Source organism: Hypanus sabinus, chromosome 22 (assembly GCF_030144855.1).
Source record: "Hypanus sabinus isolate sHypSab1 chromosome 22, sHypSab1.hap1, whole genome shotgun sequence".
Taxonomy (NCBI): domain Eukaryota; kingdom Metazoa; phylum Chordata; class Chondrichthyes; order Myliobatiformes; family Dasyatidae; genus Hypanus; species Hypanus sabinus.
Window position 1 is genome coordinate 3,497,107 of NC_082727.1, and position 12,535 is coordinate 3,509,641.

At 44.2% G+C, this 12,535-nt stretch overlaps 1 protein-coding gene across 2 annotated transcripts in view; it reads right to left on the bottom strand.

The window, feature by feature from the left end:
• shoc2 (SHOC2 leucine rich repeat scaffold protein) overlaps positions 1–12,535 on the bottom strand; it is a 168,310-nt gene that overhangs the window by 115,967 nt on the left and 39,808 nt on the right. The window contains exons 1-2 of one of the 2 annotated variants that reach the window (XM_059946979.1): positions 1,801–1,862; positions 1,491–1,695 (exon numbers count right to left, since the gene is read on the bottom strand). The exons of the other annotated variant lie outside the window; for it this stretch is intronic. The gene's annotated coding sequence lies outside the window, so the exon portion shown is untranslated. Of the gene's footprint in view, positions 1–1,490; positions 1,696–1,800; positions 1,863–12,535 lie in introns of those variants that run through there. 2 annotated transcript variants of the gene reach the window in all.

The window sequence follows — 12,535 nt, forward strand, 5'->3', positions numbered from 1 at the left end:
AAGGTCACTGTTTGTCATGGTAAAGGTTTTCTGTGGTCCAGCGATAAGTGTGGCTCCATTTCAATGGTGCCATCCGTAATGAGTTTGTACATTCTCCCTATGAATTGTGTGAGCTTCCTCCAGGTGCTCTGGTTTCCTCCCAGAGTCCAAAGACGTACCAGTTAGCTTAATTGGTCATTATAAATTGTCCTGTGATTACACTAGCGTTAAATAGGTGGATTGCTGGGCAGTGTGACACAGTGACCAGACACAGCACAGAAACAGACCTAAACTAAATAGCCCCAAACTTTTGCGTCCTAAGCCCAAGGCTCACACATAGTTCATTTTGTTCTTGAATGAACTGAGATATGTAAAATTATTTAGGATCAACTGCATTCCCACAATTAGTCCTTCAAAATGGGAACTGTGAAAACACTCACCAGATTAGATGACATCTCTACAGAAAGGATCAGATGCCTCTTCAAAATTATAATAAAATTTAGATGACACTTAACACCATTCTCTCTACAAATTGCTGTGCTGCTTTACCTGTGTAGATCCCATATTTACTGTTACTTCAATCAGTCAGCATGATTTGCTTTGCTATTGTAGATCCTAAAACATTTTTTTGAAAGCCAGCACCAGCTCAGTATCAGGAATTTATTTTCCAATATTGCCATGATGTACTAAACAAGGACAGATTCAGCTATAACATTATGGTTTCCAAATGTAGCAAACATCTTAAAGCACAAATGCTTTGGTGTGAAAGACTGCATCTGAACCTGCCTTATTACATGTCATTAAAATAATTTTACAGAATTAGTACCACTTTTCTGCCAGTCTGCTACAACTTGACAATTGTATAGAAATAAACACTTCACTTGCAAACACCTCAGACAATATGACAAAACAGTCAACATTTCTTCTATCGACCCAAATCTGCAGCTGTACCAAGATATTAGTCACACATTTAAATATAAGAAATGTGGCACAATTTGCAGCGCCTTCAGTATGTTGAGGTATACAAAATGCATCAACTTTGCTCTCTAGTATAAAACAAAAAAAAAGACTACCTAAAAATCCTAACCCCCTCCACAATCAAACAAAGCTTATAGGCGCCACTCTTAATCAATGCTTACATGTTAATATTTTTAAAGTCTTATTATTTACAAAAACGGTTATCAGACTTAAAATTCAGTCTTCAAAAATAGTCACTTCGTTCGTCGTCCAGGGTAGGGAAGGAGTCTTATTTCTTTCTTCCCCGCCCCTTTTCCTTTTGCTGCTGAATAAACACGTTAAAAAGCCCTGCCAATCGAGTCACCTCAGGACATGCCGAATCTGCGCCGACTTGACACGAAAAGGGAAATCAAGCGTATTTTAAAATAAATGTATATTACAACAATGTGCATTTCCGCTTTTATCGGTTCCCACAACAGAAACTCGCCCTCACACCAAACAACGCCCATCCCAACCAGCTGGCCAGCCGCACGGGGTGCACCCACTGCCTTTACCTGTGCCTGAGTGAGTGGCGAGCCTCTCCCGGGGCAACGCGTTTCTGTCCTGTCCCTCTCGGCCGCTCGGTCTCCCCGAAGGCCCAGGCCCACTGACAACCCGGTCAGCCGTAGGGCAACAACGGCCCAGTCAGTCTCCCACAGCTGCCACCCTCGCCTGCTGCTGTCGGTCGGCCCCCCGCAAACCTCCGGGTTCGGCGGCCGCCTGTGAGCAGAAGACGCGTGTATTTTTATGTATACATATATATATTATATATAAAACTCAAGCCTGAGTCAGGCACTGCTCTACCAGCGCTCCGCCAACACTCACACTGACTGAGCTCGGGGAGACGCTGCGCCTCCCAAGCACCAGCCCTTCTCCCCCGTACCGACGTGATTGCGTCACCATACCGATTAGCTCATCGCGTAGCGAGCCTGGGCTCGCTCCTTCGAAAGCGCGCCTGTCGGGATCGCGCTGGAGAACTTCATGGGTCGGCGTGCACGACCTATCACAGAGATAGGTGGACAATGAAGCAGTGTAGTTTTTAAATTTTTTTAGTGAATGCCAAGTATGTATTACCCCTCCTTAATTGTCCTTGAAAAGGTATTGGGTTTTTTTTAAACTTCGATCCAGCTCATTCAAGCTAAATAAGCTGCTCACTTAAGAACTGCCGGTATTCCTCAAACCATTTCCTAACTACATACCTGGCCAAATGTCTTTGAAATTTACAATTGTAGATCCCTCTACCCTTTCCTCGGGTAGTTGGTTCCATACAATTGCCACCCTGTGTGAAAAACGTGTCCCTCAGATTCCACAATATGCTGGTGGAACACAGCAGGCCAGGCTGCATCTATAGGAAGAAGCACTGTCGACGTTTTGGGCCGAGACCATTCGTCAGGACCAGCATTTTGTGTGTGTTGTTTGAACTTCCAGCATCTACAGACTCCCTCGTGTACCCTCAGATTCATCCATTCTCCTTTTAAATTTATGCCCTTTAGTTTTAGACTCCTTTCCCTGGTAAACAGATTGTGGTCCTATATATGTACTGATAATCTTATACACCTCTTTAAAAAGTCACCCTTTAATTTAGAAAAAGCAATCTCAGATACCACACAATGCTGTAAAGGTGGTTAGACCCAGCTTGCCCCATAGCTCCAGCAACTGAGGTTCAAATGTAACTTCCAATGCCATGTTTTCTGCCCAAGTACTCCTACCTTCTCCCACAAGCCTAAAATGTGCTGGTTGCTAGGCTAATTGGCCTTTGTAAAATTATTAATGCTTGGTTTTCGTATGCATACCAATTTATTCATAGATCTGTAAATGTTTAGAATTTGCAAAATAAAAGGTTTGTAAATGATCAATCATTCGACACGTTTTTGATGTTCAGGGAATCAAGATTTATGGGAATCAGACAGGAAAGAGGATGAGATAAACAGCCATGATCTTACTAAATCATGGAGAAGATGGTAGAATATTGTCTTCTATTTCTTCAGTTCCTTGTTCTTAAAGGTTGTTGCTAGTGATATCTTGGCATTACTGTCTGCCATCTGGAGAAATCTCCATTCAAAAGACAAAAACAAAGCTGCAGGAAGTCCTATAAACCTTCTGATTCACACAACTGAATAATTTTAATTTTGCATCTAGAAAATACATCATTGTAGTTCTTATTAAATCAGAATTAGATTGTCACTGACATATGACATTGTTTTGCAGCAGGAGTTCAGTATAAAGACATAAATAGCTATAAATTACAATAGTAAATAGAGCAAAATTGAATACTGAGGTTCTTAATAATGCATTCTTTGGACATTGCCCCTTGATGGTGAGAAGGTGGTGGCTGTGATGGAGTTGGTTAAGTCTACGACCTTCTGTAATATTGTGATCCTGTGAATTGGAGCCTCCACAACAGTCTATGATGTCACAAGGCTCTCCACTAGATATCTATATAAATTTGTAAGTCTCTTTGGTGACATATCAAATCTCCTAAAACTCCTAATGAAGCAGTGCCACTGGCATGACTTCTTCACGATTGCATCAATGTGTTGATCCTTTGAGATGTTAACACTCAGTAACTTGAAGCTGCTCATCTGTTCCACTGCTAACCTCTCAGTGAGGTGTGGGTTCTTCCGACCTCGCATTCCTGAAGTCCACAATCAGTTCCTTGGTCTTATTGACATTGAATGAAAGGTTGTTGTTGCAATACCACTCAAAGAGCTGCTCAAGTTTATTGTCAGCTGATTGTATCAATCAAATGAAACAACATCCCTGCAGACCATAGTAGACCCACAAAACATATATCACACAGCACATAAAACTAAATATTAACACAAATAAGTTAATATAAATCAAAATGCATGTGAAGTGTGCTGCTCACTGTTCTAGTGACCAGACCTGGAAGGTGGCAGGGTATTCTTTAGTGTCTGGGTGAAGAAGCTGTACCCAGTCTGGCAATTTTAGTCCTGATGCTCCTGTACCTCCATCCTTATCATAGTGGGATGGGTGGTAGGGATTTCTGAGATTTCTTCCATATAACAATTACAGCACGGAAACAGGCCATCTCGGCCCTTCTAGTCCATGCGGATGCTTACATTCACCTAGTCTCAATGGCCCACAATCAGCCCATAACCCTCCGTTCCTTTCTTGTCCATATACCTATCCAATTTTACTTTAAGTGACAATACTGAACCTGCCTCTGCCACTTCTACTGGAAAGTCGTTCCACACAGCTACCACTCTCTGAGTAAAGAAATTCCCCCTCATGTTACCCTTAAACTTTTGCCCCCAACTCTCAAATCATGTTCTCTTGTTTGAATCTCCCCTACTCTCAATGGAAAAAGCCTTTCCACGTCAACTCGATCTATCACCCTCATTATTTTAAATACTTCTATCAAGTCCCCCCTCAACCTTCTACGCTCCAAAGAATAAAGACCTAACTTGTTCAGCCTTTCCCTGTAACTTAGCTGCTGAAACCCAGGTAACATTCTAGTAAAACTTCTCTGTACTCTCTCTCCATTTTGTTGATAACTTTCCTATAATTCAGTGACCAGAACTGTACACAATACTCCAAATTCGGCCTTACCAATGCCTTGTACAATTTTAACATTACATTCCAACTCCTATACTCAAAGCTCTTGATTTATAAAGGCCAGCATACCAAAAGCTTTCACCACCCTATCCACATGAGATTCCACCTTCAGGGAACTATGCACCACTATTCCTACATCACTCTGTTCTGCTGCATTCTTCAATGCCCTACCATTTACCATGTATGTCCTATTTGGATTTCTTCGGGCCCTTCATACATAATACTCCGGGTAAATGTCGCAAATAGGGGAGAGGGACACCCCAGTGATCCTCTCAGCAGTTTTTACTGTCCTCTTTAGGGTCTTCTGATCCGATGATTTGCAGTTTCTGTACCACACGATGATGCTGCTCCTGTAGAAAATTGTTAGATAGGGAGCAAGCAGCCTTGCGTGCCCCAATCTCCTCAGAAAACGTCGATGCTGCTGTGTCTTCTTGATTAATGAGCAGGTGTTGTGGGTGCAGGTTATATCTTTCATTATGTGCATAGTAAGGAACTTTGTACTGTCATTGATGTGCAATGGAGAGTGGTCAACCCTTGCCTTCCTGAAGTCCACAATCATCTCTTTTGTCTTCTCCACACTGAGACTCAGGTTGTTGTTTTGCACGATTTGACAAGCCTCTTTACCTTCTCTCTGTATGCCCATTTATCATTTTTGCCAATGAGGCCAGCCACTGTTGTATCATCACTGAATTTGAGGATGTCATTTGAGCTGAATCTGGCAGTGCAGCACAAATAGCCATGGACTGAGCACACAAGCCTGGGGGGCCACCACTGCTCAGCGTGATGGAGCTAGAGATGTTGCTGCTACCTTGGACTTCAAGAGACTTTCCATCAAGAATTCCAGGACCCAGTTACAAAGAGGGAGATCCAATTACAAAGAGAGGGTGTTGAGCCTCAATGTGGAGAGTTTACCCACCAGCCTTTGTGGGAATGATCATGCTAAATGCCAAACTGAAAGCAATGAACAACAAATGAAAAGCATTTAATGATTGTTGAGATCAGCGCACTGGGCAGTAATTGTTTAGGCCAGTGACTGTCGCTCTCTTGGGCACCAGTATGGTGTTGATGCCTTGAAGCCTGCAGGGGCATGTTCTGTTGCAAAGATATCTTAAGATGTCCATTAAGAACTTTATTAGCTGGGCCACATAGTCCTTCAGCACCTGAGCAAGTAGGCTATATGGCTCTTCAGTTTGCAAGGGTTTACCCCGACTAGGATACTCCTCACCTTGACTGTGGTCAAGCAGGGTGCCCTCGGGGGAAGAGGGTTTTTCCTCTATGTCATGTCATTCATTGCATCAAATTGTGCATAGAAAACATTCAGCCTATCAGAAAGGGAGGCACACAGGCTGGACTTGTAATCTGTTATAATTTTTATACCTTGACACATGCACCATATGTCCCTGGTTTGACAAAGGTATCTGTGAATTTTCTGTGAGTACAGTCACTTTGTCTTCCTGATGACATGGAAGAGCACAGCTCTTGCTAACCTTACAGTTGCCTTATCCCACAACCTGCAGGCAGCGTTCTGATCCCTAAGCAGTGCACAAACCTCTGCAGTCAGTCATGTTCCCTGATTTGCACTGGCAGTCCAGTGCTTAATCACAGTAGCACCCTATATAGCCAGTCACTGATGCTGCACATTCATCAGTGCTGACGTGATGATTGTACTTCACCACCTCCCTGAACAAGCTCTAGTCCGTGCGTTTGGAGCAGTCCTGTAGTGCTGAGGTGGCACATTCTGACCAGGTCCTGACCTCTGTGGTTTGATTCGTTTATCCAGTGGTCTGTATACAGGGACTAGGAAAATAGATGTATAGTCCGAGTATCCAGGACGAGGGCAGGAGGCAGCTTTGCAGGCTCTATAGCCTTGATTATATCTTCTCCTCTGGTTGTGAAGTTCACATGTTGGTAGAACTTTGGCCGGACTGTTTTTAGCTTGGCATGATTGAAGTCACCGCCAACAATCAACTCAAGTCAAGTCAAGTCAACTTTTATTGTCATTTTGATCATAACTGCTGGTACAGTGCATAGTAAAAATGAGACAATGTTTTTCAGGACCATGGTTTACATGACACAGTACAAAAAACTAGACTGAACTACGAAAAAAAAACTACACTAGACTACAGACCTAAACTGGACTGCATAAAGTGCACAAAAACAGTGCAGGCATTACAATAAATAATAGACAGGATAGTATGGCAAGGTGTCAGTCCAGGCTTGGGGTATGGAGGAGTTTGATAGCTTGGGGGAAGAAACTGTTACATAGTCTGGTTGTGAGAGCCCGAATGCTTCAGAGCCTTTTCCAGACGGCAGGAGGGAGAAGAGATTGTATGAGGAGTGCATGGGGTCCTTCATAATGCTGTTTCCTTTGTGGATGCAGCATGTAGTGTAAATGTCCATGATGGTGGGAAGAGAGACCCCGATGATCTTCTCAGCTGACCTCACTATCCACTGCAGGGTCTTGCGATCCGAGATAGTGCAATTTCCGAACCAGGCAGTGATGCAGCAGCTCAGGACGCTCTCAATACAACCCCTGCAGAATGTGATGAGGATGGGGGGGGGGGGGGGTGGGAGATGGACTTTCCTCAGCCTTCGCAAAATGTAGAGACGCTGCTGGGCTTTCTTTGCTATGGAGCTGGTGTTGAGGGACCAGATGAGATTCTCCGTCAGGTGAACACCAAGAAATTTGGTGCTCTTTACAATCTCTACCAAGTTGCCATCGATGTTCAGCGGGGAGTGGTCGCTCCATGCCCTCCTGAAGTCAACAACCATTTCTTTTGTCTTGTTCACATTAAGAAACAGGTTGTTGGCTCTGCACCAGTCCATTAGCCACTGCACCTCCTCTCTATAAGCTGACTCATCGTTCTTGCTGATGAGACCCACCATGGTCGTGTCATTGGCGAATTTGATGATATGGTTCGAGCTGTGTGTTGCAGCACAGTCATGGGTCAGCAGAGTGAACAGCAGTGGACTGCGCACAGAGCCCTGGGGAGCCCCCGTGCTCAGTGTGATGGTGTTGGAGATGCTGCTCCCAATCCGGACTGACTGACGTCTCCCAGTCAGGAAGTCTAGGATCCAGTTGCAGAGGACCCAGTTCAGGCCCAGTAGGCTCAGCTTTCCGATCAGTTTCTGAGGGATGATTGTGTTGAATGCTGAACTAAAGTCTATGAACGGCATCCGAACGTATGTGTCTTTTTTGTCCAGGTGGGTTAGGACCAGGTGGAGGGTGGTGGCAATGGCATCATCTGTTGAGCGGTTGGGACGGTACGCAAACTGCAGGGGGTCCAGTGAGGGGACAGCAGGGTTTTGATATGCCTCATGACGAGCCTCTCGAAACACTTCATGATATGGATGTAAGTGCAACGGGACGGTAGTCATTGAGGCAGGACACTGAAGACTTCTTTGGCACGGGGACGACGGTGGTGGCCTTGAAGAACGTTGGAATAGTGGTGCTGCGCAGGGAGATGTTGAAGATGTCAGTGACAACATTTGCTAGCTGGTCTACACATCTTCTGAGCACTCTACCAGGAATGTTGTTTGGTCCAGCAGCCTTCCGTGGGTTGACCCTGCACAGGGTTCTTCTCACGTCAGCCACGGAGAGACACAGCACCTGGTCATTTGTAGGAGGGGTGGACTTCCTCGCTGCCCCGTCATTATCCGCCTCAAACTGGGCGTAGAAGTTATTCAGCCCATTTAGGAGGAAGGTGTCACCTGCATAGTCAGGTGATGTTATCCTATAATTGGTGATGTACTGGATGCCCTTCCACATGCGCTGCATGTCACCGCTGTCCTGGAAGTAACTGTGGATTAGCTGGGCGTGTGCACACTTTGCCCCTCTGGTGGCTTGGAACAGTTTGGCCCTTGCTGTTGTTAGGGCTGCCTTGTCGCCTGCTCTGAAGGTGGAGTCGTGGGACCTCAGCAGTGCACGCACCTCTGCGGTCATCCATGGCTTCTGGTTGGCATGTATAGTGATGGTCTTGGACAGAGTAATATCATCAATGTACTTGCTGATGTAGCTGGTCACCGATGTTGTGTACTCCTCTAAGTAGGTAGAGTCGCCATCGGTTGCAGCCTCCCTGAACATGTGCCAGTCAGTGCTCAAAGCAGTCTTGAAGAGCAGAGATGGCTCCTGCTGGCCAGGTTTTCACCTGCTTCTGAACTGGTCTGGAGCGCCTGACAAGCGGTCTGTATGCTGGGATTAGCATAACAGAGATGTGGTCTGAGTATCCGAGGTGGGGCGGGGCTCTGTCCAGTAGGCATCAGGGATATTTATGTAAACCAGGTCCAACACGTTCTCCCCCTCGTTGCAAAGTCCACATTCTGATGAAATTTGGGAAGCAGTGACTTAAGGTCTGTGTGGTTAAAATCACAGGCAACAATAAACAGACCGTCAGGGTGTGCGTTCTGCAGTTTGCTAATAGCCCCATACAGTTCACAGAGCGCCTCCTTAGCATTAGCGCTGGGGGGAATGTAGACTCCGAATATAAGGACAGAGGTGAATTCCCGTGGCAAATAAAATGGTCTGCATCGAACTGCCACAAACTCCACTAGCGATGAGCAGTGTCTGGAAACCAGCACAGAGTTCTTACACCATTCTGTGTTGATGTATACACAGACACCGCCACCGCGAGTCTTACCGGAGACAGCTGCATTTCTGTCCGAATGAAACAAAGCTAGCCCATCTAGCTGGATGGCAGCGTCCGAAATCCCATCAGTGAGCCATGTCTCTGTGAAGACAAACACGGAGCAAACGCTGTACTCCCACCGAATATTACGTTGGTGTCGGATGTAGTCCATTTTATTGTCCAGGGAGCAGACATTGGAGAGCAGAATGGATGGGAGAACCAGCCGGCTAGGGTTTGTTTTTAGCCTGGCACAGACCCCTGCCCATTTGCCTCGCTTCTGCTTCCTCGCACATTGCTTTCAACGTCTCCATCTCTGGCTACCAGTATCAGGTGAGTCCAAGGAATGTAGGCCCGTTCCCCTCAGCAAGCCGACGTCGCGTAATTCAGCCAGCAGATCTTTGTGAAAGTTTGTTTTTGGGCAATCTCTGTATTGTAGTAGTGTCTGGCGATGGCAGATAGCTGCTCTGTTATCCATGTGCCCTGATCGAAAATTGTGTATCAAACTTAAAACAGAAAATTAAATTAAAGTAACACCAGGTCTGAAAGGCCGCTGCTGCCATGCCGCACCACCTGGAACAATAAAGAAACTATCAGAATGAGTGACTTGAAGGTTGCAGGTAGCGCAGTAGAGCTCCTGCAAAGCTTCCCAGCATTAGTGCAGGGAGAATGTAAACAGCAACAATCACAATGGCAGTGAATTCCCTCAGTAAGTAGAAGGGCCTGCACTTCACCATTAAAACTCTATATGTGGTGAGCAATGGGCCGTTACTACCCAGTTCAAACACCAGGTCTCATTGACATAGGCACACAGACCTCCTCCATGGGTCTTACCAGAGGATGCAGCATTTCTGTCCACCTGAAAGGGTATTAGACCTTCTAGCTGGATGGCCGAGTCTAGAGTGATGTACTGGAAGCCTGTTTCTATTGGGATGAGGGTACAGCAGTCCCTCATCTCCCAATGGTTCACATGCAGATGCAGGTAATTCAGCTTATTTTCTAGTGATCAGATGTTAGCAAGTAGAGTCACCGGGAGTGTGGGCCTGCAGGTCTTGCTCAAATACTGGCACACTTACCATGTTCCTGTGGTCTCGTGCATCAGCCATGATGCAGAGTGATGACCTATTCTATGTGTTAGGCCGTAACTGCACAGCGTCTTCATTATCCAGGTCACTAGTGCCAGATTTGAGTCCTGCCGAAAGGTCTCAGCCCGAAACGTTACTGCACTTTTTCCATAGATGCTGTCTGGCTTGCTGAGTCCCTCCAGCATGTTGTACGTGTTGCAGATTTTAGTATGCTTTATGATCAGCAGTGATTTTCAATCATAGAAATTATGAACAGGATGATAAGTTCCACTATTGATTGAAGCTGGAGATGCTGCTGTGACCATGCACACTGCCATCTTGTGATCTATCTTACGCCTGTAAGCGTCTTCATCGCCATCTGAGGTTTTACCAACAACAGTTGTGTCAACATATCATCAGCAAATTTTGTAGATGGTGTTTTAGTTACTATGCTGAACAAACAAATTATCAAATGAATATATTTCAGAATCAGTTTTTGGGGCAGTATGATAGTGTAGTGGTTAGCACAATGCTTTACAGTTCCAGCAAACTGGGTTCAATTCCTGAAATGCCTGTAAGGAGTTTGTATATTCTCCCCAGTCTCCTCCAAGTGCTCCAGTTTCCTCCCACAATCCAAAGACGTAATGATTGGTAGGTTAGTTGGTTACTATAAATTGTCCCATGATTAAAATCAGGGGTTATTGGGCAGTGCAGCTTGGAGGGCCGGAAGGGCCTATACCACACTGTATATCAATACCTAAGTAATATCAGCAGCACACATTTTGCATTTTGGTGATTTTCTACACTTATTTACTAAATGTATATTTTAGATTATGATTTATTTTATTTTAGCAAATTGTAATATTTTTGAGTAGCTGTTTTTATCCCTTCCTGATTTATATGTACTATTTCTATCCATACATGATTAGTTTCTAGGACTGAATTTTGGCCTAATCAGATATAGATTTTCTAAATTAATAAAGCATTCTTCTTTTATAATGTCAGGCCTATCCTTCAAAGTGCAATGTTCGGTTACTCCAAAAGTTTAGAATGTTGATTTTCATTACTTTCGGGAAACAAAACTTGCAAATTATCAGTTGTTTATATATTTCACTCTTCAAGGCTCTGCCAGCTGTGGAAAATGTTTTCTAATTACAGAATTCTCAACACATTCTTTTTATTTTGCTTTTAAAGCTTTCAGAAGTGTCAATATCATAGACCAATTGCAAAAACTAAGCTCATAGCTGCATTCTAATAATTCTTGGACAGTAACCCAATGTGAAGTTTCATGTGAATTGTGATCCTGACAGTTGAAATGGAAGTCCATACTCGTTCTGTGAACTTGGACTGGAGTTGGAAAGAGGAAGATGGAATGCTGCCTCGCCTACTGATCTCCACCATTTTTTGTTTTTATTCCAGGATCTACACTTCTCACTTTTAACTGGTTTGGATTAGATTTGCTCTAATTTATTAAATGATATTTAAACTATTCCTCTGACCTGCAGGACCAGGAACCTTAAAGTTATGGTTTCAAAGTAGAAATCACAAGTTTGCATTTTGTCAAGACCTCTCATTGAATTTTCAATTTCACAGAGGTGTGAGTGCTTAGCTGTTGACAATATTCTCAATGTGGAAATGGATGAATCGTTGGAGAATCATCTAATGCTACAATCAGAATGGGAAGTGGATTTAGTGAGATTAAAAATGGAGACAGATTCTTCAGCTCTTGAGTCCACACCAATTCCCAGGATTCTGACAACACAAATTGTTTAATTTTACATCGGCCAATTAACCTATCAACCTGCCCATGGGAGGGAATTGGAATGTCCTGAGGAAACCTCATGGTCTCATGAAGAATGTGCGAATGCCACAGACAGCACCTGGATTCAGGATGGGACCTCAGGCACTGTGAAACAGTGGCTCCAGCAGCTGTGCCAGTATTTTTTCCCAGGATCAGTTGTGACCTTAATGAGGAGCAGAGTATGCGGCAAGGACTGTAGTCCTTCCTGCTTTGTTTATATATTCTTACAAAAAGAGGAAAGGGCGAGACATTTAAATGTAAATATGAAAATATTAAACTTAAGAATTTAGAATAGCAAAGGGAGGGCAAAAGAAAAGTATAAAAATAGTTTTAGATAAAATATGGTTTGCAACATATGATGGCAGAGAGTTAAGCAATCTATCTGCAAGAAATCTTTAAAAGCAAAGAACTGCTGAAATAATCTGAAGGTTAGACAGGATCTGTGCAAAGAGGAACTCGGTCAAGCTTCCTTTTAAACTGATCTCTGCTCTTAA